The sequence below is a fragment of the Notechis scutatus genome, chromosome 5 (assembly GCF_049901735.1).
Source record: "Notechis scutatus isolate UNSWTSFEM ecotype Mainland chromosome 5, rNotScu1.2, whole genome shotgun sequence".
In the NCBI taxonomy this organism is placed as follows: domain Eukaryota; kingdom Metazoa; phylum Chordata; class Lepidosauria; order Squamata; family Elapidae; genus Notechis; species Notechis scutatus.
Genome location: NC_142013.1, coordinates 53,552,308 through 53,578,923, shown reverse-complemented (window position 1 = coordinate 53,578,923; position 26,616 = coordinate 53,552,308). Strand labels below are relative to the sequence as shown.

The window sequence follows — 26,616 nt, the reverse complement described above, 5'->3', positions numbered from 1 at the left end:
TCGTACAACTAGAACATGTGTTTCAGGTAAGCACCAACGCTCTTTCTCAGTTGTATGGGTCAGAGAATCCAAAATGTGGGACAATACCCAAGCAGGCTGTCCTAAGGGTGGGCAGTAGTCTGGACCCGAACACCCACCTCCATGTGAACTTTTTGTAGCACTCTTCTTCCAAAGGCTGCCTCCGCTGACATGCAGGTATCCAACTTATAGTGCCTGATGAACGGAGATGGTGATGACCATGTTACTCCCTTACAGATCTCTTCGATAGAAGCCTGTGGATTCCAAACCACCATTGTGGCTACACTCCTGGTTGAGTGCGCTGTTATTCTGCTCGGCAGTGGTAACAACTGGATCTCATAAATCTTTGCAATGAATGCTCTGATCCTTCGACCTATGGTTGATGGTGAAACTTTTCTCTCTCTTCCATCTTTGTTGATCTACTGGCCTCCCTGAGTCCTTTTGAGCCCTGGTCTCTATTAGGGCTTGGGTCAGGTGATCCCTAATCCTCCAAGCTTAACTCAGCTTCTGAGAAATCAGCCATGTTGCCTCCTTTGTTCTCTGGGACAAGCAGCTTTGCCCTCGCTGGAGCTCAGCTGACGCAGTCTGTTAGTTCCTGACCACTCAAGAGTATGCTCAGCCGAAACTGAGTATGGACTCTAGACCTCCTTGAATTCGGTGGCTTGCAGGGTTTCTTTCCAGAGCGTGCTCAGCCGAAACTGAGTATCGGCTCTTTTGTTCCCTAGGACCCCCTCTAGTTTGCTGGAGGCTTTGCAGAGGCTCTTCCTACTGCCTGAGATCCTTCTCCTATCTCAAGCAGGTCTATCCGGCTCCAACGCTAACTCCATTCTTTAGGACCTGCCATGGCTTCCCTTTCACCATCCCTCAGCTGTTTGGCAGTCCCTTGTTTAATCTTGCTGCTAGGCTTCAGGTTAGCTGCACGCTTGCCTAACTTGCCCTCTGGGCCCCTCTGCTTTCTGCTTGCTTTGGGATGGTTGAGTGCTGGTCAGAATGGCAGAGCCCAAGACCATTTGCTGTCTTTGGAGCCACTGCTGCTCTATTTAATGCTCTCCCAGCTTGCTATCGTATCACGGGTTCTGTCCACTCAAAGCTTCCGCCTTCTTTCGCTTTACTCACAGTTCATTGATTTTTAAACTCTTTCCCTTGTATTGATAAAAGAATCCAAAGTGTGACTAAATATACTTTCTCCTGAGCACTCTCTCCATGCGTCCTCTTGCATGAAGACTAAGTCAAAAACTGGGCATACGCAGTGGAAGGAGGCGGAACTAAGCCTTGATTGACTCTGTCTTCAATCAAGGAAGCAGAGACTACCCACACTTTGGATTGTCCGACCCATACAACTGAGAACGTCAGGAGTGTATTCTAGAAGTATATTAGCAGTAATTAAAAGCATGTCAAAAAGAGCATCAAAAAGAAAGGAAGTTGTTGGAGACAAATTATAAATTTATTGACAATAGTAAAGACATAAGTTTATACTATAGGGGAAAAGGCAGATATTAAACACTCCTGTATTTTTATGGAAAAAAAAACTCATTTTGTTAGGAAAATATAAAAAGTTTAATAATATAATGCCAGATAATGGGTCCTTCAAGTCAGATGGCACTCAAGATACTACTGAGGAAGAGCTGAGGTTCTTTTAGACTACTAATGGTGTTCATGATGTGGTTAAAGCCTTCAGAATGGTTTAGTACCTTGTTTCTCCAACAATATGCCCCCCCAATAGAAGGCCTAGCATGTTTTCTAGGCATAAGGTGAAATTAAGCCCCTCCCCCAAAATTTAGGGCTATTTAAACTATGCGTTCCCCACCATTTCTCACATTGCTTGAACTATACGAGGTGAAGAGAAATGGGGGAAAGAGCGGGGGGAACTTGCCTTTAGGAGCCCTTCACAGGTAGCCTCGGTTAGAGCACCCCGCAGGCAGACTCACCTCTATTGGCCGATAAAAGCACCCCACGGGCAGAATCGCCTCGCCACAGGGCCGCTTCTATTGGCCGATATAGAAGCTCCCCGAGGGCAGAGTCACCAGCCACTTCTATCAAGGCACGGCTGCCCGCGGGGCACTCCTAACAGGAGCACCCCGTGGGCAGCCACGCCTCGTCACGAGGCCGCTTCTATCGGCCAAAAGAAGCGGCCTGAGGGCTGAGTCACCAGCCACTCCTATCAGTTGATAGAAACAACCTTGTGGAGCGCCCCGTGGGCAGCCATGCCTCTCCATGAGGCCACTTCTATCGACTGATAGAACAGCCCCAAGGGCAGTCACCAGCCGCTTCTATCGGCCAATAGAAGCGGATCATGGAGCACCCCGCGAGCAGCCTCGCTACGAGGCCGCTTCTATCAGCTGATAGAAGCGCCCTGAGGGCAGTCACCAGCCACTTCTATTTGCTGATAAAAGCGGCCTTGTGGAGTGCCCCGTGGGCAGCCACACCTCGCCACAAGGCCGCTTCTATCAGCCGATAGAACTGCCCCGAGGGCAGAGTCACCAGCCACTTTTAGCGGCCGATAGAAGTGGCCTCGTGGCAAGGCATGGCTATGCATCGGGTTCCCAACTGCAAACTCAATCACATACGTATACCATTGTCAGAGTAAATACCAGACGATCTCAAAATTCCCGCTGCATTTCTGCTTCCCAAGCCAGTTGCTCTTCTTCGTCCCCTCAGATAGCCCTATTCCCCCCTACTTAACTCATCAATCTATATTTTCTGCTTTTGTTTTTTTCTACAATAGCAAAAATCCATTGAAAAATAGGTAAAATAACTGCAGTGTGTTTCTGACTGGCAGCATTAGCCACTCTTTTTTAAAGTTATTTGAATGTCCTGGAATATCTAGGAATGGGGGATTTAAGAGATGTGTATCGTCTTATTCTACGGGCAAACTACAGAAACGAAGCGAGATAGGTACCGCATTTGCGCAAACCACGCCACAGACTATGATGTCTGTGCAGAAGCCAAAACTATATTTGTGGATTACCCATGCCCTTGTACTGTCTGAAAAAGAGATGCCAAAATACCCCACCAACCACACAAGGCAGAGCTGAAGCTGGACTCAACCATGTCAGTGGTCGGGCTGCAAGCAAAACATCGAGAAGAAAGTAGGAGAAAGGCGGGTTGTTTAGCTTGCAGTTTTACTGATAGCAATCTCCACCTTTCCCCTCGAAGGCACTAGTGGATGGCAAGGGGCACAAAGATCCCCCAACCTCCCTTTGAAACCAGTTGAGTAACTGAGTAAACTGCGAGTTCCCTTAGTTGGCAGCCTACGCGGAGGGGCCCGGAACTGCCCATTGCAGTTGATAGGTGGAATCAGCTTCTTTAGCGACCCTCCTCTGACTCATTCCATCTAGTGGTTGCAGTGGGAAATCGGGGGCAGGGAGAAATAGGGCTATCTGAGGGGACGAAGAGCGGCTGGCTCGGGAAGCAGAAATGCAGCGGGAATCTTGAAATCATCTGATATTTACTCTGACAATGGTATACATACGTGATTGAGTTTGCAGTTGGAAATCCGATGCATAGCCATGCCTTGCCACAAGGCTGCTTCTATCGGTTGATAGAAGCAGCTGGTGACTGTGCCCTCGTGGCGCTTCTATCGGCTGATAGAAGCGGCATGTTGAGGCGTCACTGCCCGCGGGGCATTCCACGAGGCCACTTCTATCAGCCAATAGAAGCGGATGGTGACTCTGCCCTCGGGGCACTTCTATTGGCCAAAAGAAGTGGCCTCGTGGCGAGGTGAGTGTGCGTGGGGCGCTCTAGGTGGGGGTGTACATGGGGGGAGGAAATTAAGTCACCCCCCCAAAAGACGGCCTAGTCGTTTGTTCGGGGCTCAAAAAAAAAAAGGCCTGGCCTTATTTTGTGAGAAACACAGTAGATGATGTAGCCATACAGAAAATCTGAAGTGCAAAGACAGAATTATAGTTCGAACATGGAATGTAAGAAACATGAACGCAGGAAAACTCAACAAAAGATGAAATGAAGCAACCTCTTAGATGTTATAAATTAACATCTTAGACATCAACAAATGATGGACTGAGATCAGTCAGAAGACCACACTGATTATTACTCAGGACATGAAAAACAAAGAAGGAATAGTATTGCTTTTGTATTTAGGAAGGGAACAGCAAGAACAGTATTGGCTACAATGCAATCAAATAACCAAATATTATAGATTTTGTGTTAGATTTTGAGGATAATCCTTTACTATGATAATTCAAGTTATAAGCAAAATATCAACATCAATTTCATTCCAATGGTTTCTTCATAGTTAACATTAGCTAACATTATCTTCAATCATTATCTGCAACCAAAATACTGCCTCTAGACGTGGATATCATCAGATAGAGTATATACAAATCAAACTGATTATTATTGCTAAAAGGAGGTGGAGGGGCTAAATTAAAGCATCAAATATATGGCAAGGCACTGACTATAATAGATCACCAACTGCTCATATGAAAGTTCAGCTACAGAATAAGATTGCCAATCAGTTTCCACAACATACCCATCAGGAATCACTTTTAAATTTTGACTTTATTGATGGAGAATCAGATGAATTATGAAATGAAAAAGAAATAGTTAAAGATAAATGTGAAAAGAGATTGCCAAAAATGAAACAGAAGAGAAAAAAATGGATAGAACAAGCCATGATTGCAGAGAAGACAAAACCAAGAAACATCTTAGAAAGAAACTTAAAAGAATTTCAGAAAGCTGTTAGAAGAAACAAGAAGCAGTATTAGAACATTTTTAAAAAAAAATGAAGATGTAAACAGATAAAAAAGTGAATTTCTTAAAAGATCTCAAACTCAAAATTTTCAACCTTGAATTGTTATGCCAAAGGATGCCAAGGCCAAATAATAATTGATTCAAACAAGATCAAGTAAAGATGGAAGGAATATACTGAAACACCGTACAGTAGAGATGTTCAACGTTCAAAATAACTTAGAAGAGTGTTTCATAAAGTAGAATAGAATAATAGAGTTGGAAGGGACCTTGGAGGTCTTCTAGTCCAACCCTTTGCTCAAGCAGGAGACCCAATAATCATGATGGCAAACCTATGGCACGCGGGCCGGAAGTGGCATGCAGAGCCACTTCTGCCAGCACACAAGAGGTCGCCCGGAAAAGCCCCACTGCGCATGTACGCGCGCCACCCATCCGATACCCAGCCCGTTGCCCACTAGATACCCAGCTGATTGCCAGGTATCTGATGCACATGCGTAGGGGGGCAGGGGGGGTGACTCACGGACATGCACAGAGACACACAGCACACGCAGGGGTCTCTCACACACATGCGCAGAGACGTATGGCATGGGAGGCCCCGCACGCATTGCCTTCTGGGTACTGGCATGGGAGCGCAAAAAAGTTAGCCATCACTGCCCTATACCATTTCAGAAAAATGGTTATCCAATCTTTTTGAAAGCCTGCAGTGATGGAGTGAAGTGAAGGCAAGCTATTCCATTGGTTGATTGCTCTCACTGTTAGGAACTTTCTCTTTAGTTCCAAGTTGCTTCTCTCTTTGGTTAGTTTCCATCCAGTTTCTTATCTTGCCTTTTGGTGCTTTGAAAAATAGTTTGACACCCCCCGCCCCCCAATCTTTTGTAGGAGCCCCTCAAATATTGGAACAGTGCTATCTTGTTCCCCCCCATCCTTTTCATTAGACTAGACATACCCAATTCCTGTAACTGTTTTCCATGTGTTAGCCTCCAGCCCCCAAATCATTCTTGTTGCTCTTCTCTATATTCTTTCCAGAGTCTCAACATCTTTTTTATGTTGTAGTGACCAAAACTGGATGCAGTATTCCAAGTGTGCTCTTACTAAGCCTTTATAAAGCATTACTAATACTTCATGTGATCTTTAATCTATCCCTCTATTAATGCAGCCTAAGATTGCATGGCTTTCTGACTGTTGCCGCAAATTGTTGATTCATATTTAAGTGATTGTCCACTAGGACTCCAAGATCCCTCTCACAGTTACTGGCATTAACCCATGTTTCACCTAGTCTGCACCTATACAGTTGGTTTTTCTTGCCTAAGTGTAAAACCTTACTTTATGTTGAACTTCAGTTTGTTAAATAGGGCCCAGTGTTCAAGTCTACCAAGATCTTTTTTGGATCTTGAGCTTGTCTTCTGGCGTGTTGGCTATTCCTGCTAGCTTAGTATCATCTGTAAATTTGACGAGTTTCCTTTCCATTTCCTCATCTAGATCATTTATGAAGATATTGAAGAGTACTGGGCCTAAAACAGAACATTGGGGTACTGCTTCCTTCCTTCCAGGTAATTCTGCTGAGGACTACATGTTGAGTACAATCTGTCAGCCACTTATAAAACTATCTGGTGGGGGGGTTGTCTATCCCACATTTTCCAGCTTGCCAAGAAGTAGGTTGTAGTCTACTTTATCATATGCTTTACTGAAATCTAAGAATACTATGTCTACCGAATTTTTCTGATCCATTAATTTAGTCACTTTGCCAATGAATGAAGTATTTGTTTGGCATGATCAGTTTTTGACAAACCCATGTTGGCTACTGGTTATAATTTTGTTTGCTTCCAGGTATTCACAAATTTGTTGCTTAGTTATCTTTTCCAAGATCTTCCCGGGTATTGATATCAGGCTGACTGGTCTGTAGTTTACTGGATCTGAGTTTTTTTTCTCCTTTTTTCTGGAGGTCCCCTCAAGACACTCTTAGGATTCCCACAAGATTAAAATTTGTCAGATATTTAAGATATTTGCAAAAATGTAAAACAATGTCACATTTCTCAGTGTAATTTTTAATTTGTAACAAATTTAATTTGTAACAAATTTTTAATTTGTTTTTAAAAAATTAGGGATTTTTCACAAAATATATTTTATTTAATATTAATCTATATATATAAAAGCAAAATATTACTCACGCATCATCACAAAATCTCCAGAACCATAAAGCCTACAAATTTGAAATTTTGGCACATATGTTCCTCTTGGCTTCTAGGTGCTCACTAAGAAAGGATTTTTCAAAATGATTATGAGAGCATTAGTATTTCGTATATTATTAATAACATGCTCTGATGCTAAGGAGTTCTATTCCCCCTCCCCACCTGAAAAGAAATCTGTTCGAAATGCAAAACACAAGCAGAGTTGAGTTTCAGTTTCAGAGCACCAAGAAGCTTTAGTACATAACAGGCCACGCCCAAGTTCCTTTGCTGTCTTTCTTGCTCACACAGCAAATACTGTTTCACTTTCCAAACAGCCCTCAACTCTCTCACACACTGACAGGACGCTAGCCAGATGAATACCGACAGATGCTGGTAGGCAGAGGCAGAATTTTTTCCCCCTTATTTTCCTCCCCAAAAGCTAAGCCAGACCACATAGTTTTGTAGCGAAGCACCGGTATCAAGCTCGTATGTAATTTAGTTTAAATTATTATTTACATGACTCAATAAATATTCTATGGATGCATTAATTTTTAATATGGTAAGTTTCAATAAGTATTATTCATGCAAACAAAAGCTATTTTGGAATCCTCCATAAATTTTAGATATGGTAAATGGTTCCGAGAGCAAAAAGTTTAAGAAACAATAGCCTAGAAGGTATTTATTTTAACAAACTTTAGTACCAGAAAGTGACATTAAATCAGCACTGTCATTCTCCCATGAGCTGTTCAGAGCATCCAGAAGTGGGAGGTGCTTCAGTCTCTTCTGGAAAGGCTGGGCTTAAAACTCCGGGACGCTCTTCCTCCTCCTCCACGGGACACCTCCTCAGCGTCCCCCAGTTTTAGCTCAGCCTTTGTGGTAAGAGGTTGTGCACTCCCTATCTGGAACGGTTTCTGATTCAGCTAGTCAAGATTCAGGTTTGCTCCTGGGTTAATTCGGCTTGCAAATTTCCCCCATTAATCTGGCGATTTCAAGGCTTGTGGCTCTATTGGGTTATCACCCCGATCAGTTGAGAGCAGCTCTTTGTGACTGGCGGAGCCTGCCACTTCGCAGGCAGTCTGAGACGGCCGCTTCAGGCAATTAGCCTATCTAATTTCCCGATCGTCTTATCTTTGCAATCTTGCTGGAACACTCGCAGCTGTGGCTCACTTCTCCTTACAGGATCATTTGTCTGACATTTTGGAGAGGCAGCAGCAGCGGCTCGTTAAACTGCTCAGGCATTTAACATCGGAGTTTCTGCCTTCCCGCCTTTTTAAACGGCTGGCTTCAAGTTCGCGCCTAAATATTACAGGCGCCATTCCCCGGTTTCCCTTCTTGGGGACCGGGGCAAGTACTTTCCCACTCCACTTTCCTGGGATTATTTCTCTCTTAGCCTGCTGGCGTTGGATAAGCAGGCTAGTCCTTAAACAGGAATTGCTTTTGGATCGTTACATTGGAGCGAAGCCTCAAGTGCCATTTCAAACTGTGGGACATTTTTGACAGGAAAGGATCCATCCAGGACCTGTATAGCTGGTTTCCCTTATTGGGGACAAGGGATCCTGAATATTTCTTGCTTGGAGCGCTTGGGTGGTTTCCCTTGCTGGGGACCCTTAGATACTGTTTCCCCTATATACGGGCTTACATATACGCATAGGCATATGTATATATATGTGTGTTCCTATATGGAGATATATATATATAGACTTACACTCCTGGAGAAGCGCCCTACTTTCAACCACAGGGGTAGGCACCACCCCTAAGTAGTAGTAGTAATAATAATAATAATAATAATAATAATAATAATAATAATAATAATAATAATAATAATAATAATAATAATAATAATAATAATAATAATAATAATAATAATAATAATAATAATAATAATAATAATAATAATAATAATAATAATAATAATATTTTTTAAAAAATTAAAGTTAGAGACATGAGATTCAGTCCTCCACAATGGAAGGTGAGTCCCGAGATAAATCAGTGGGCCCCAAAAAGGCCTCTAAGGCGGCAGATAAGGATGCCCATAGATGGCACCAAGCCTTGGAAAGGCAGTGGCAGAAATGGGCCAGGGAGGCAGACAAGATGGCTATGACACAACAATCGGATCAGGGCCCAAGTACATTGTTGGGGCCCTTGGACTTATCCACCCAGCCCAGACAGGCTATTTCTGGACAGCCTCCCATAGGCATATCTCCTCCAATGAACACTGCCCGGCGAATCCCAAAGGCAACCTTCACCCCTACGGCCGCCGGTTTAAGACAGGAGGAGGGATTACCTGAGACTATTCCCATCGAAATGAGGCAATGGATGGAGATAGCCATACAAAAGGGCATTGAGGCTGGAGTTCAGCAATCCATCCAGACCAGACACTTTTCGGCTACTTCGGAAGCGGGATCCCTGTCTGCTCGATCCGTTGCGCATATGGGACATCATCAAACTCAGGTATCCCCCAATATCCCTGACATACCAGCTCAGGGTCTTCGGGAGGAGGTGGAATTAGATGACCAGGATGCTCCCATGGAGGTGGGGTCGATCCATCAGATGGACTTGGGGTTGTCAGAGGCTGACCCACTAGAACGAGGAATGTCGGATGACGAAGGCCTCATTCCGGACCAACCTACCTTTTCTGGCCTTTTTCATCCGCACCTCTTTAAATCTTTACTGTTCAAAGCAAAGAACACCGCTAAACTAGGCACATCAAGCCCTCATCCATTGTCAACAGGGTCTCAGGACGAATCCGAGGATCTAATATTCTCACAACCGGCTAATGAGGCAAAAACTATTCCTGTCCCTCGTATGTTTGCTGAATTAGTACAAAATCAATGGGCATCAGCAGCATCCTACCCAGCCCCAACAGGGTATGATAAATGATATTATAATTTGGCACCAGTTTTCAAATTTTCTCAAAACGCCGGAGGTGGATGAGCCCATTGTGGCACTGGCCTCTTCTTCAACCTTTCCCAACGAGGCCGAGGAAGCCCTGAGACTGGAGGAAAAGAGAGCAGAGTTGGCACTCTGTAGGGCGCATGTTTCTGACGCCTGGGCCATTAGGGCAGCTACAGCTGCGTTCTTTTTTACATGGTCCTCCCTACGATGGCTCTTCCACTTGAGGGATATATTGCCAACGTGAAATGTCAGAGCCCACCAGGACATTGCTAAGATTATTGCAGCAGCAGAATTCTCCGCCGACACCACATTTAATGCAGTCAAATTCTTGTCTAGAGCCATAGCATCTCTCGTATCAGCACGGAGACTGCTATGGCTCAGACATTGGCAGGCGGATACCAAGCATAAATGCAAGCTGGCATCAGCCCCAATATTGGGGGACAAATTATTTGGCAGTGTCTTGGACCCCCTGCTTATTGAGAATAGAAACAAGAAAAAGGTGCTTCCCCCTCTTTTTCGGAGGTCTGAAAACAGAACGCCCCAGTCGTTTCAAAGGGGTTCCTTTCGGACCTACTATCACGGCCCATACATTCCCAGATCGCAAAGAACATCAGGCTACAGACCCAGTTTTAGACAGGATAGGTCGGAATCTTCCGACAGAGGTCAGCGGGGAGGCCAAAACAGAAGAAACCCCAGAGGTACCAGAGGCTGATTTTTTTTCGTCGCCCCAAGTGAGTCCTTGACAGCAGCTCCCATTGGAGGGCGGCTAAAATTGTTTGCTGATCAATGGGACAGCTCCACCTCTGATGCATGGGTCAGGGACTCTGTTAGGTTTGGTTTGGCGCTAGAGTTTCAATCCTCCCCTCCAAACTTTTTCATTAGGAGCCCTAGGTCCATGGACCCCATTAAGAGAGCGTTGATGCAGGAGGCTATCAATCATCTTCTGCATATTCGGGCCATTAGAGAGGTCCCATCTGAACAACGGGGTCAAGGCTGTTACTCTCTATTGTTTGTGGTCCCAAAGAGTTCGGGCAGCTGGAGGGCAATTCTGGACATCAAACGTCTGAACAGATCTGCGAGGTCAGTGGCCTCCTGGACTTCTACATGCGTTTCCTCCACTCCCTGTAATACCCAGGTTGATCCAGAGGTTATTGGAGGAACGAGTGGAACTGATATTGGTCGCCCCTTACTGGCCCAGGCGAACGTGGTTCGCGGACTTACAGGACCTGTCAAGAGAACAACCTTGGAAAATTCCACCGTCAAGGGTTTCCCTCTCACAAGGGCCGGTACTTCACCCGGACCCACAATGGCTCAGCCTAGCCGTATGGAGGTTGAGTGGAACCGTTTAAGGACCCAACAGATTTCAGAGGATGCCATTGCCACCATACAAGCATCCAGACGGTCCTCTACAAATCGTATATACGAGGCCACGTGGTCCGCTTTCTGTCGCTGGTGCCAGGGGCCTAAGATCAACCCAACTGCCCCATCAATAGGACAATTATTGGACTTTTTACAGGAGGGGTTGACCAAGGGCCTATCTCCAAATACTTTACACAGACAGGTGGCGGCCTTAGCCTCGGTGATATCCTGGGGTGACCTTCGTTCCATAGCGCACCATCCACATGTCCGCAGCTTTCTTAAGGGTGCTTCAAACTTACGACCTCCTGTAATTCACTGCTATCCCACTTGGGATCTCAACAAGGGTGTTAACTGCACTTACAACTGGCCCATTCGAGCCTTTAAGAACCACTAGTCTCAAATTCCTGACATATAAGGTGGTCTTCTTAATTGCGATCACATCAGCAAAAAGGATTTCCGAGTTGGCAGCATTGTCGATGAGAAAGGACCTGTGCGTGTTTCATGCGGACAGAGTGGTTCTCGATTGGATCCACCGTTCATCCCTAAAGTAAGTTCAACCCATCCACTTTAGGACACAGGGTGTCGTCGACGACCATTGGTAGATGGTTGAGAGCCACCATAGCTAAAAGTTACGAATGCCAGTCCATCTCAGTTCCTAAGGGCATTACAGCCCACTCAACAAGGAGTGCGGCAACATCAGCAGCATGGGCCACTCGGGCTTCCATAGACGAAATCTGCAGAGCAGCGACTTGGCTTCACCATCGCCCTTTGTCAGAAATTATAAAATTGATGTCTACGCCTCAGCGGACACTTCATTTGGCAGAAGAGTCCTGCAGAGGGTCCATAGAGTTTAGGAGTGGATTTCGATCCAGACGGAGTCCCTCCCTAAGGACAGGCCAAGCTTTGGTATGTCCCACTTCTGGATGCTCTGAACAGCTCATGGGAGAAAGGGCGTTGGTACTTACCTGATACGCCCGTTCTCTGTGAGCTGTGAAGAGCATCCAGCCCCACCCTTTTCTTTCCGTCTGGTGGGGTTCCGTTCCAGTCGGGGATCTAGATTAGGTGATGAGTCCCGGACTTTGGCACTCAGTCTTTGCAAAACTGGGGGACGCTGAGGTGTCCCGTGGAGGAGAAGGAGCGTCCTGGAATTTTAAGCCCAGCCTTTCCAGAAGAGACTGAAGCACCTCCCACTTCTGGATGCTCTTCATAGCTCACAGAGAAGGGCGTATCAGGTAAGTACCAACGCCCTTTACCAAATAGGAAGGCTACAGAAGCTGATGGAATACCCACTGAAATAGGGCAAGCAACAACAACAACAAAAAGTTCTAACTATGTTAGGCCAGCAATCTGGAAAATGACATCATGGTCAGCAGAGTGGAAGACCAACACCAAAAAAGTAAAAGACTTAACTGAATGTTCAGTTATCAGACAAAATTATCAGACAATATTCTTAATTTCACATGCTAACAAAATAATGGTTAGGATCATAAAACCAGATTAGAGCCACACATGGAAAAAAAGATCCCAGATGCTCAAGCTGGCTTTGGAAACACAAGGCATGCACACTGATGTACACTGAATAATTGAGAAAGCCAACGAATACAAAAAAGAAATCAGTATGTGCTTCATAGAGTATAGAAATGACTTCAATTGTGTCAATCACATCAAACTGTAGAGTCTGCTCAGAAAAGTGGGAATCCGAGAAGGTCTCATTGTCCTTATGAGAAACTTATACACAGGTCAGGAAAGCAAATACAGGGGGAACATGGCGCAGCAGACTGGCTCCAAAGAAATGAGACAAAGTTGCATATCTCCTTATTTATTCATCCTATATGCTAGAGGTCTCCAAGCTTGGCATCTTTAAGACTTGTGGACTTCAACTCCCAGATTTCCCCAGCCAACATGGTTGGCTGGGGAACCCTGGGAATTGAAGTCCACAAGTCTTAAAGTTGCCAAGTTTGGAGATCTCTGCTATATGCAGATGAAAGATTGGAAAAATATGTTTTTAAAATTGGAGGAAGAAACATGAATAACCTATACTATGCTGATGACACTGTTCTGATAGCTGAAAATGCAAAGGATCTACACACTCTAGTAATAAAAGTCAAGGCCAAATTTTAAAAAATTAGTCTAAAACAAGACTAAACTAATTATCATTGGTAGAATGATCAGCCTTAGAATTACAATGAAGATATGTAAGTGGTAGGTATCTTCTGCCTGTTTGGATCAATGTTCATCAATCAAGGAAGAAGCAGTCAAGAAGTATACTACAGACTAGAACTTGGTACAGTAGCCATATAAGCCCTGGAAAAGATATTCAAACCTATGATATATCTATACCTACAAAGATTAGATCATACAGACCATGGAATTCCCCGTGGCACGCCGTGGAACTGAAAGTTGAAGGATAGGAAGAATATTGATGCTTTTGAATTTTGGTGTTGGAAAAGACTCCTAAGAATATTATAGACAACCAAGAAAACAAACCAATGGGTTATTGAATAAATCAATACTGAGTTCTCATTTGAGCCACAAATGACACATTATGCTACTTTGCATACACATTATGCAAAGCCTAGTTCTGTGGAAAAGACTCTAATGCTAGGAAAGATGGGGGTGCGGAGAAAGACAACTAACAACAAGGTGGATGGACTCATTTACAGTGGTGATGACTGGCACTTTTGAAAGACCAGATTAGGGACAGATTTTTAAGAGAATAAATAAGTACTTACTAGGAAGAAGAAACTTGATGGCACATAATCAAACTTTATTTCTTCTTCAGTTAGCATACATTTATTAACACATTGTCATTTCTAAACACATAGAATATAGTTTCAATTTGCAACCCAAATATACCTATTACATAGTACTGCTATGCCAGACCAAATGTTTACTTATTCCAATATCTCTTTGCTATAGATGCAACAGCTCTGCTAAAACTCATAATCTGTACTATTTTTCTTTTGAAAACTAAGATAGGTTAATTGTCATTTGTATAACTGCACATCAATCTATTTTCTATGACTATGTCTAGCAGGATGCATGGAATACAAATATTGGAATCTGAAATATGTTCATCACACTTTAAACTTATTTTGGATCTCTGAATTTAATCAATTTTAAAAATCACCAACAGTTACCATCATCATCACTTTCTCTGGCCATGTAACCCATACGTTTTTATGTGCAAAATTTCATGTGAGAGACATTCAAGGATACATTACTCAGAATTTAATTAGATTGAGTTCCATGAGGTTTTAAGTTAGCATGTTTGGCTATGCACTTCATGTCAAGTAAACACATTTAGAATTGATATACTAGTGTACAGGTGTCAAATTCACATGTCACATTGCCATCACGTAAAGTGTGGTATCACATGACCAGGTTGCTTAGCAATAGCAATGGTAGCAGTCAGTCATGGTTGCCCATTTCTGAATGAGAACCAAACAGGTCAATAAATGGGTATTTGACATGACTTCCAACTTCCTGACAATTTTCCCACTGACTTGCTTCTGGGAATTCTGCGAAGAACATCACAAAACAGCAACAGTTGTTGATGCAGCAACATAGTGAGAGTATGAACTACAAAGGTTAGCTTTAAACAGTCACTGAACAAATACCCTGTTTCTCCAACAATACGGCCTCCCCCAATAGGAAGTCCCAGCATGTTTTATAGGCATGAAATGAAATTAAGCCCCCCAAATTAAGGCGTATATTAAAACATGCGAAATGGGGGGAATGGTGGGGGGGGGGGGCTTGCCGTTAGGAAGTACTTTTGTTGCACACCCAGATATGGTGCTGCCTGCATTGACCCCGATACAAAGTACCCCACCAACGCCGAGGTCAACATCCAAGCCGTCGCCGCCCACCCGCCCGAAGATGCAAGGTGGGGGGGAATTAAGTCACCCCCGAAAAGACAACCTAGCCATTTTTGGGGGGCTCAAAAAAAAAATAAGACCCGGCCTTATTATATGAGAAACACGGTAGTTATAACCCAAGGACTACCTGTACGTTATAATTCAGAAATATATTTTTATAATGAAAATGTTGAATAAAGTTACCAAGAAAAACTCTGAATTAGTGATTAACATTGATAAACCTCAAATAGTCTTACACTTTTCCTCACAACAGCTACTTCATGTTTGCATTCAGAAAGAATGCAGTGTGTTGACTCCATATTTTTTTGCACAAATCATTCTGAACAGGAAGACTTATTCTTACTTCAGTTGATCACGAGCCACTTAATGTTACAAATAATGATAGAAAGTTGGGTCCTATAGCATTAAGTCAATTTTTTTCTATTAGAAAAAAATATGAAAATCCTGTTGCGTGTATTTATATTAAATGAAAAACATCCAAGCTGCAAATTTTACTATACAAGTAATCCTCAACTTATAGCAATAGCACTTAGATTTATATACCACTTCACAGTGCTTTACAGCCCTCTCTAAGTGGCTTACAGAGTCAGCATATTGCCCCCAACAATCTGGAGCCTGCTGAGATTTGAACTGCCAAATTGCAGGCAGCCTGCAGTTAACAGAAGTAGCCTGCAGTTCTGCACTCTATCCACTGCGCCACCATGTCTCATTATGTGTGTGTGTGTGTGTGTGTGTGTGTGTGTGTGTGTATGTTACACAATTGAGCTCAAAATTTCTTGTTAAGTGAGACATTTGTTAAATGAGTTTTGCCCCATTTAGCGACCTTTCTTGCCCCAGCTGTTAAGTGAATCACTGCAGTTGATAAGTTAGTAACACAGCTGTTAAGTGAATCTTGCTTCCTCACTGACTTTGCTTGTCAGAGGTTGCAAAAAGGAATCACACAACCCTGGGACACTGCAACCATCATAAATATGAGTCATTTGCCAAGCATCTGAATTTTGATCACATTGCAAAGGTTGTAACTGTGAAAAATGGTCATAAGTCACATTTTTCAGTACCATTTAACTTTGAACAGTCACGAAACAAACTGTTGTTATGTCAAGGACTATTTGTACATTCTTGAATTAGGTTGCTCCAAAATTCATTTAGTGGAAGTTTGTTCAGTTTCTTCAGCTGAGCATTAGAAATGAAGTTTGATTCTCAAATATATGGCTACTAAGCAAGTTGGTCTAACAACAATTACATTTTGCACTCAAGTACTGTTTGTCAGCGGGAAACATCCTAAAAAGAGCAAAGTAGAAGTCATGCAGATACTCTAAAATGGCACTGTAAATACAGTCAGTCCTTGTTTAGCAACTTCTTCAGTATCAACCGTTCACAAATAAGTAATGCAGTAATAAACATTTTTTTAAAAATCATTTTCCAACCAATGCATGAATTTATGATCAAATTTATGTACCAAATGCTCACTGCACACTGGAAAGAATACTGATGTTGCTTCACAAGAAAACTTTATGTAAATGAGATGGCAGCAACCAGTCAGCTTTGCAACATCTCTGTCTCTCTTTCTCTCCCCCTGCCTTCTCTGTATGTTTAGTAACCATTTTTTCTGGAGCAAACTGTCTTTGCCAAGACCATATCCTCAACTTTTAGAACTGTTGGATTGGACAAACAAAGACCACTAATGATGGGCACCAATAATCACATTGTGCGTCTATGGTGGGACAGGAAATTCTAGAATAGATTCTTGACACAGTTGCCAAGAAGCCACATAACCAATGATTTTTTTTCATACAATTATTCAATTCTTGTGGAACTCTACTCTGAACAAAGTTTGGGAAACACTGTTCAACAGAGTTCTTTATAGAGACTTCAAATAAAATCTCCACAGGATAAAAGCTACAAATTTGATTACAAGAAAATGCTTTTAGGACTAAGGTGTTGAACATCTATCTGTTAGAGAAAAGCTGACAGTTTCTCTTTTCTATGTTACTTATTCAAAATTTAATTGATCAAAATAATATTATAGGATTTAATTTTATTTTCCAATCTATTCTCTTCTATTTTTAACTATTACTAATAGTTAATACTTTATACTAATATATAATAATATATATATATATATATATATATATATATATATATATATATATATATATATATATATATATATATATATATATATATATATATATATATATATATATATATATATATATATATATATACTAGTCATAGTAGCCAAAACTATTGAATCAAATATAGCAGATACTATTGGAACATACTGCACTTTGTCGCGCCTGACCCTTTTCTGCAATATAATGTCCTTTCAAACATAATGGTCCAAATTTGAAGTTTTTCAAATTCAACCGCAGCGTAGATATTTGTAAAGACCTTATGATACAAGGAAATTCTTTTTAAGAATCTCTGCTCAAGCTCAAAGACTGTCTCCCTCAACTAGCATTATTACAGTTGAATTTACATAACGTACAATCTTCACTAAGACTTTATTACTCCAGGTAGTCCTCAACTTACAACAATTAAGCCAAAACTTTTTGTTGCTAAACAAGATTAAGTTTTACCCCATTTTATACAACCCTTCTTGCCACAGTTGTTAAGTGAATCACTGCAGTTAATACACAGTTAAATGAAGCTGACTTCCCTATTGACTTTGGTGGTCAGAAGGTTGCAAAAGGTGATCAAAAGGACACCGGACACTGACACCGTCATAAAAACTTGCCAAACATCTGAATTTTGATCGCATGACCATAGGAATGCTACAACAGATGTAAGTATGAAAACCAGTCATAAGTCACTTTTTTCGGTGTTCTTGTAACTTTGAACAGTCACTAAATGAATGCTTATAAGTTGAGGGCTACCTGCAGTTATAAGGCAATATAGCACTTCTGAAGCAAAGGGTTGAAGCTAGTTTAAAAGTATAGCAAGGCAGACTGACATACACCAGGGATGCTCCTCTATTGATGATGAAAGTCTTTCATTCCTGGGACCAGAAACAATCGCTCTGCCTATTAGCTTACTTTGCCTATTCTGAAATCCTCAGAACAAATAAGTTATTACTTAAATGAAATACATGGGACTTTAGTCTGGCTCCAACCCAATACAAAAATAATCTGACTTTACAAAAAATATAATTTTATTTGAAACTTTTAGTGAACATATACATACAAACATACACACACACAAACACACGCATACCAGCAATACATTAAAAGTGAAATTGGTTCTCTAGTGATCTTGATTTGTTTTACAGAATTCTAACAGTAATTATTATACCCAGTTTTCAAAATTCAGAATTTAAAATATGACTCTATCAGATAACAAGAAATATCTTGTTCAACAAACTTATTTTCCTACACCACTTGAAAAGTATTTGTAAAAAAATAATTTACCCCTTTCAGAATCAGCATTACAAAACTGAATTTTCAGATTTTCATATGGTTTATTTACAAATAATTATACTAAACAAAGTATTACAAATTTTAAAATTAAGGTTGCAACCCTATATCCATTAATTAATAGGAGGTAATAAAAAGAAGTGTTGGATATATTCACTGTCTTCAGTTATTTGTAAAAATAATAAAGGCAGGATATAAACAAATACATTAAATAAATAACCTGCCATAATTCATTCTCCAGAAAGGCAATAAAATCTACTCAATTTAGTTTACGGTTAACTAGATTTATACAGAATTTTAAATTGTGATGCATAAATTCTGCAATCTATCCTGTTCACTAGCTATAGCACTCTTCCATATTAAAGAAAATATTTCTAAACAGAGTAGTAATCATGCAAAAATTAAAATAGGAAAATTAACTAAATTATTTAATTGCCTCATATTTTCCTATTTAATGTCAAATTAAATAAAAGAAACTTTATCTGACTATATATTTTAAAAGAACCAGAAGAATATAAATAAGCAATATAAAAGCCACCATCCGCATCATGCCTATTATCAAGTGTCAAGGTTATGTTTTGAAAGTAATACAAGAGTAGTAGCCATTTAATTATTATAAGTATTTTAAAAAATAGTATTAAGATTGCAATCTTACAGTTCCCAAAATTGTCTGATTTCTCCTGTAAGTTATTAGAGAAACAGGTTCAATCTCAAATATGAAAATCCAACTATAAAAGTTAGATTCCTCCAAATTGGAGCACTCCAACATAAATTTTAGGATTGCCTTGTATGGATGCAACATTACAAATTTACTAGAAAATAAACTTGATTACAAATAAACACTTCTTCAAAGACAAATACAGAATTGTGTAGTTAACATTCAGTAAAAATCATGCACTCTTACAGGGAGAGGAAAGAGACCAGTGAATTCATGAAGACTTACTTTCAGAATAAAAATATATTAGGCTAGCCTATTAATAACTTGTCACAATTCCATTTTGTATAAATTTGTAATAATTCAAATTCCTGATATATATATATGTACATACATATATATATACATATATATACATATATATATATATACATACATACACATATGTACATACCATAGACACAAACATTTTATTTGAACATCTCCCATATAAAAATGATTTCTTCTGTATTTCATCACTCTACAATTAGGAGCACTTTTAAACAAGTGCAGGTAGCTACAATATAGGATCAATGTCTATCTAAGTTCTGCATTTAATCTATATTCTGAATTAGGAAAGTAACTTTTACCTCTGAAGACTATCTCAATAGTTATGTATCATACATTTCAAAGATAAAGAACGTTTATTATATTTGCATAAAGTGACAGGGCTAAAATTTAATAAAATCTCTTATCATTGGACTCCAGATGGTTTACATTAATAAAATAATTGAATAAAGTAAGATATAGGCAACAAATCTTTTAATATGCAAGTTATTCATTATACATATAATAATAACCAACTTGAAAGCAACCTCTTGCAAAATTGGTTAGGAAATCTAAAAGAAACTGAGTTATTACTTACATTTCATTGTAACATGCCTTGTTTTACATACTTCAAAACAATATTAAAGCATTTTTGTCTGATAAAATAGAACAGTCTACTCCAAAGGAAGATAGTCAAGGTTTTATACTATAAATTCAATTCTATATTTTATTTTAGTTAGTACACTAAGCTCAACTGATTTACTTCTAATACATGCAGACAAGATTGGGAAGTTAGACTCTTATTCCAAATACTAAGAAGAAAAATGATTTTAAAAGTTTGATACCGTATATTGCTAAGTAAGCACACATAAAACTATTATAGTACACTGATTCTACATTCTAGCAGCGAATGCTTTTTTCTTGTTGCATTTCTGCAAAACAAATATTTTTAAGAATTTATAAATTTAGTTCAAACCCAAGTAAGCCTAAATTGAACAAACTCATAATTTTATTAAAAATCTAATATATACTATATTTAGAACTGCAAGATGAACCAATCTCTAAACTAGTGGGACTGATCTTGAGAATTACAATACCTGTAATTTTCAATAGTGCCTGCCACTGACATAGCACTTTAGAAGTATAATTAAGTCAACTTTAGACTTAAAATATTGAAATGCACAGAATTTTATACCTTAAGACATATACTGCACTAAAACCTACATTTTCCAACAATATGGTTCAGAAGAACACCACTTCCTAGACTTCTTTGTAACCAGAAATACAATCTAATGTACCCATCTTAAAATTTTATTTTCAAGCAAATGTAATATAGGATGTCATAAAATGATTGTTGTCCTACAGTAACTTATTTTAGCACATTATTCAGAATGAAAACAACTATACACATACAACTGTTTGGCACTGAGATTGAATCTTTTTTACATGGCCTAATCAATTCTCTTTATTGCTCTCCCATAGTTCTAATCAGTTATTATGAAGTTACACAGGAAGAGGTTCAATTTTTGTTCTAATCCAAGAATTGATTAATTGATTTGGAAATCAAGACATATCCAAGTCCTATGTGTAAGGATTATTCATTTCAACAGGATTTGCTCCTTGATATCCTTAATGAGTTCAATTTCTGCTTATGTGGAATCCAGGGATAGAATTTACATAAAACAATATGTGTAGTTAAACAGTATATACTACAGTATATGTAATTAGGCAAAACCATGGAGTATTGATTCATAGTTTACAGAAGATAAAAGTATATTTTGTTTTCTGGTAAGTTAATGGAAGTATAATAAATAACCTAGTCTCCATGGAGAAATAATCTGATTTGACTGGAATGTCTAGTCTTATTACAGAATTCTGTAGAAATCAATGCTTATCTCTGAGTAGGTGTAGTTCAAGATAAAATGTATTTTAGAAATCAATTGAATGCATTTATTCTAGTGAAATTCTCTTTTTAGCTGATATTGATACTAAATCTCTTATTTTTAGTTCTTTTTATATTAAAATTAAGACCTTCCCGTGACAAGACTCTACAATATGTATATACTGCAATGACCCTAGAATAAAAATAGAAGACTTGTCGTGATTATACCAGTACCTGGAGGTTTACAGACTAGTAGTCCCTACATTCGTCTCTTCTTATAACAGGTGCTAATTCAAACCTGCTGATTTTTCTGCCTACCTGCCCGAGAGGTTGCGGAAAGAGCAGAACTTCCTCCTCCTCCACCTCAGGCCAGGTAAGAGCAACGCCGAGTTACCAGAACCAATCCATTACCCAGGTGGGGAAAGGCCTCAGCCTCACCTTCACAACTTGGAACAGAACTTCCCTGCAAACCTAACCGGGAATAAAAGGGTACAAGAAACCGGTGTCTGCTTTTCCCTCCGCTAGGTCGGCCTCCTCGTTTGCCTAACCACCGAAACGGCCCAGGCTCCCTCTTCAAGATGGCAGCGGCCCCTCTCTCCCAATGCCATTGAGCCGGCGGCCCACTGCTAGAGGCCCTACCACTTACCGTATATCGGGGCGGTGGCCACCTCTGGTTACTGTCCGGGCTGCCGCAGTTGTCCAGTGCTGACCAAGGCCTCCCTCCTGTCTCGGGATTCAGGAGGGGAGTGAGTGGCGGCACTGGCGGGTGGGTTCAGTTCATTACCCTCCTCAGCCAGCGGCCCAACCCAGCAGCCTCTCTGCAGTCTTTCCCACCCGGCTTGGATCACTTCGGCCGACACGCTCGGGCCCCGTGCAAAAAGGGAGCAGGGCCTTGGCCCCGAAGCGGAGCCAATCGTGCACCTCCCTCTCCTGGAGGAGGGCAGCCCGGCCCGGCGGGCGGATCCGCGGCGTTTCCTGGCCGGGCAGATTTTCTATCGCTCACAAAATGGCGCGCGTTCCAAACCTGCGCAAGCGATCGGCAGCGGGGTACGGGCAGAGCTCGGTGGTAGTGAATTCAGCTGCTGCTTGAGCCCAGGCCAGGGAGAGCGGAGTCAGAGCAGCACGGGCGAGAGGGGAGCGCGGCGCAGCGCCGAACAGAGCCCCCGGGAACTCACTCGCGCCCCCTCCCTGCCTGCTTGCTGCCAGCCAGCCAGCCGCCTGCTCTCCTCCCCCTTCTGAGCGCCGCCGCCGAGCCGGCTTCTCAGGAACTGCGCTTCGGATCACTTCAAACCGCACACGCGCGCACCCGGAGTCGTCCCGCTTCGGTCCGGTGCAACTGTCCAAAGGAAAGGTACCCCTCCGCCACCGAAATCCGAAAGAAAAATAATCCACGTAAAGTTATAATTCGGGCGGGAAGAAAAATTATTTTTAAAAAAGCCCAACTGACAAAATGGCGACGAGAAGAGCCTGTTACTATAGCAACTGTCAATCACTCCACAAGAGTCCCGCCCATGCCAGGCGGGAATCCGTGCTGAAAAGAGAGGAGAGAAAGGCATGACCGAAGGCGGAGCTTGGTCGCCTTGGCGACTGCTGCTTCATTCTGTTCCCAATTCTGTGATATAAATTCCGAGACGGGTTTCTTTCCTGGTCATTAGCGCTCGATGGAAGAACGCGGTCGCTGGTTTCCGTCATCTAAGTGGATTTCTTTCGGAACGGACTGAACGAGCCTTTTCAATATTAATCTGGGAAGAATGCTCCAAGATTAGAACTGAACCTGTTCTCCACAAGAAATAGCTGCTATCTTTTTTCGTCTGCTTTCGCATTTGTTATGGATGTGGTTGGCGGGAAGCAATCAAAATAGCTTCAGGCACAAATATCCGTCGTTCGTGTAGATCAAGTCCGGAGCAGGAGATTGCAATCTTTTCTCTGATTACCACCTAAGTAAATCCAACATGCGGGATTGCGTCCCACTGCAACCTTTTCGCTGTTCGTGACGGTCGGAATCTGTTATACAAGCGCAAATGCATGATTGTCTGGCTCTGGGTGCTTAAGGTACTCCATACTTTTGCTGGAAACCAATATAATTTATGTTACAAACTTCAGGCTTGTTGCAACAGATCAACTGATGATGGTACAAAACTTGGAAATGTCTGGAAGATGCATCAGTAATTACAACTGGAATTCATTCATCATTGAACTTTTTATTTTTATGTGCAGTTAATTATATAGATACTTCACATCCTTCAAGCACACACCTTTTGTTAACAAAAGTTTTTAGCCACAGCCAGCATGGCCAATGTGGTGAGAGGTTTTGAAATCTAGTAGCATCTGGAGGACCCCACTTCTAATTTTTGCTCTAATTGGCTGTCTTAATTTATGGTATTTCTATATTGCTGGCTTCACAAAAAGTCCTTGCAGGTTACTAATAGAAAACCACAAAAACATGTTCCCAACAAAACAACTTTTGACAATTTTCCCAAAAAAGTTAGGGAGGACATCATTTGAATATTGAGGTAAGTTCTATAATACCAGAGGTGAGCTAGAAAAAATTGAACTTCAAACCCCACTCTTATCTCACCTGTTGGGGGGGTAAGAAGCTCAAAAATATCCTTTCAGAACAGGTGAGTTCTGTTTGAAATAGGCAACCCCATAGCCAAACAATAAAGTACTTATAGGTCAAAACTTCTCTATAGGAGGGGATGGTGCCCCAGCACTTTAAGGAGGCTGTGGTCCGCTCTTTTCTTAAACTATCACTGGGCTCCACCCAGTTGGATAATTTCCAACCTGTCTCCAATCTTCCATTTTGGGGGAAGGTTGTTGAGAAGGTGGTCACGCAGCAGCTCCAGAGGTTTCTGGATGAAACGGATTATCTTGACCCCTACCAGTCAGGATTTAGGCCTGGATTTGGGACAGAAACAGCATTGGTCACACTTTTGGATGATCTCAGATGAAAGGCCTTCTCCGTGGTAGCTCCCTCTCTGGAATATCATTCCCCCAGACATTAGAATGGCCCCCACTAGCCATTCTAGCACTCTTTCAGAAGGCATTGAAGACCTGGTTTTGCCAGCGGGCCTGGGGAACCCAGAGCGTGATGGAGACCATCAAATGGCTAGTGTGATCTGCTGTTGTCAGGGTGGGGGGTAGTTGGAGGGTGATTTTTTCCCCCAGATTATGTTCTATTGTACTTTATTAATTTTATGCTTTTTGTTAATTTTTATTGTTAATTTTTTTTTTATTTTAAATATGGTTTTACATTGTGTAAGCCTCCTCGAGTCGCTATGGGCGAATAGGTGGCAATATTTAATTAATTAATTTTGCACTCGTGCCTTAGGGATCATTCCATGGTTTGATTTCAGAAAAGTGCCCCACTCGACCATCATGGATTTCAATTAAATTTTGTGTAAACATGCACCCATGTCCCCAATGAACATTGGTAAAGTATTACATTTGCCGATAAAATACTTGCAGAGATATAGTCATTTGTTTGACCCCATACTGCAGCCTTCTACAATATGACTCTGAGGTTCCAGCAACTTTGAGACAATATCTCCAGCAATATTTTGTTGAGAGAAACAAAACCTGGCTATCTTGTGCAATTTGTTGTGCTCTATTAAACAAAATAATAAAAACAGTCTTATGAGCGATCTCCATCTAGATAATTTGGAGCAAAGTTGGCTGAAAATATTGTGGCTCGAAAAAAGGTTAAAGTTTGGCTTTTTATATCTCTGGAAGAAAAGGTATGATAAACGTGAAACTGCATTATAACTTAGCAACACAAGGTTTCCGAATGTAAAATTTCATTTTCCTACTGCTTCCAATAGTTTACAAATTGAGTGAAAAGTTGACATTTTTTGTAAAAATGCCAAAAATACGGTATTTTGAGCCCCCTTTTACAATAAAAGACCTTCTGAAAACTGTTAAATCTTTCTCATTACAAAGGGCATGTTTCAACCCCCCCTAAAAAAAGTAGGGTTGGTTTTTCATTGCTGACATAAAGCCCTAAAAATAGGGGAAAAGTTGAGGATGTTGCTATGACAACATTACATGCATTCTATTATTTTTTCGTCTTGTTTGTTTTACATAGACATCACTACTATTATAATGCGTTGGTGACATTGTTACTACCAGTTCAGGCACTTGAACCAGCAACCCCATCACCATAGGGGACATGCCCGATAGCTGTGCAATACCAGCCACGGGTGGGTTTCTTGGTTCAGGATCCTAAGCCTATAGTTTGGTTTCTTCCTCAAGGATCCAAAGCCTTGTGTGGGTATCTTGTCAGGTTTCCAAGCCTAAAGTGGGTATCTTATATGGTTCCCAAGCCGAAGTCTGTACACCCAAATACTGTAATACTATAGAGTTAATTACTGAATGTTGAAGTTCATACATGCCTTTTTAGGTGGAAATAATTTTGAATTCAATCTATTTCATATCTGGCTACTATTTTTTGTACATCTAATATTCCAATCCAAAGAATTTCATGCAACTAAAATATAAGAATGATGCCTTCATAGGGTTAGAATATGAGTGTCAACAATTTAATATGGATAACTGCACTGTCCATATTAAAACATTCTTAATAGAGAACTGAACACATGTAGCAAACAAGAGTTCATGCCTTCCCTAGGAAATTCGGTGCTACTTTGAAAAAGCTCTTTCTATTAGGAAAGGCTGTAAGGTCTTGGATGGTGAGGAATATTTAGTTCCAGGGCCAATACTACCAAAATGAAATGGTTATAGATATTTGAATGTTCTGGTTCTGAAAAATTTCCATATAACACACACACACACACACACACTTGGTGTGTGTATGTGTGTATACATACATATACTCACATATACACGTGTGTATGTGTATATGTCTGTGTATACACGCACATACATGTATAATTTATTGCATATGCCCCCATCTCATTCTGAAAAAAGACTGTTAATGGCTTACAATTACAGTTATAAATACAGAAATATTTAAAAGATTAAATACATAGACAAGAAGGAAAAAGAAGCTGTGGTGGTGCAGTGATTAGATTACCATATTGCAAACTAACTCTGCTACAGCCAGGAGTTCAATCCTGACCAGCTCAAGCTTAACTCAGCCTTCTATCTTTCTGAGGTCAGTAAAATGAGGATCCAGATTCTTGGGGGCAATCAGCTCAGAGAGAGCTATAAAGCTATGGAGTAGTATATAAGTCTATGTGCTATTGCTACTGTTAAAGGCAAGATCAGTAAAGCAGTAGTGTATTCTCAGTTAAACCACCAGCCACTTTCAACATTGAGCACTTCCATCAGGACCACAGGCCTTCTGAATAACAAATAGGTGGGGGCAGACATC

At 40.9% G+C, this 26,616-nt stretch overlaps 1 protein-coding gene across 14 annotated transcripts in view; it reads right to left on the bottom strand.

Annotated features, from left to right (window-relative positions):
- DYRK1A (dual specificity tyrosine phosphorylation regulated kinase 1A) overlaps window positions 1-25,199 on the bottom strand; it is a 139,543-nt gene extending 114,344 nt beyond the window's left edge. For all 14 annotated transcript variants that reach the window (XM_087966773.1, XM_087966775.1, XM_087966774.1 and 11 more), the window contains exon 1: window positions 21,931-25,199. The gene's annotated coding sequence lies outside the window, so the exon portion shown is untranslated. The remainder of the gene's footprint in view (window positions 1-21,930) is intronic.
- Window positions 25,200-26,616: the final 1,417 nt, after the last annotated feature.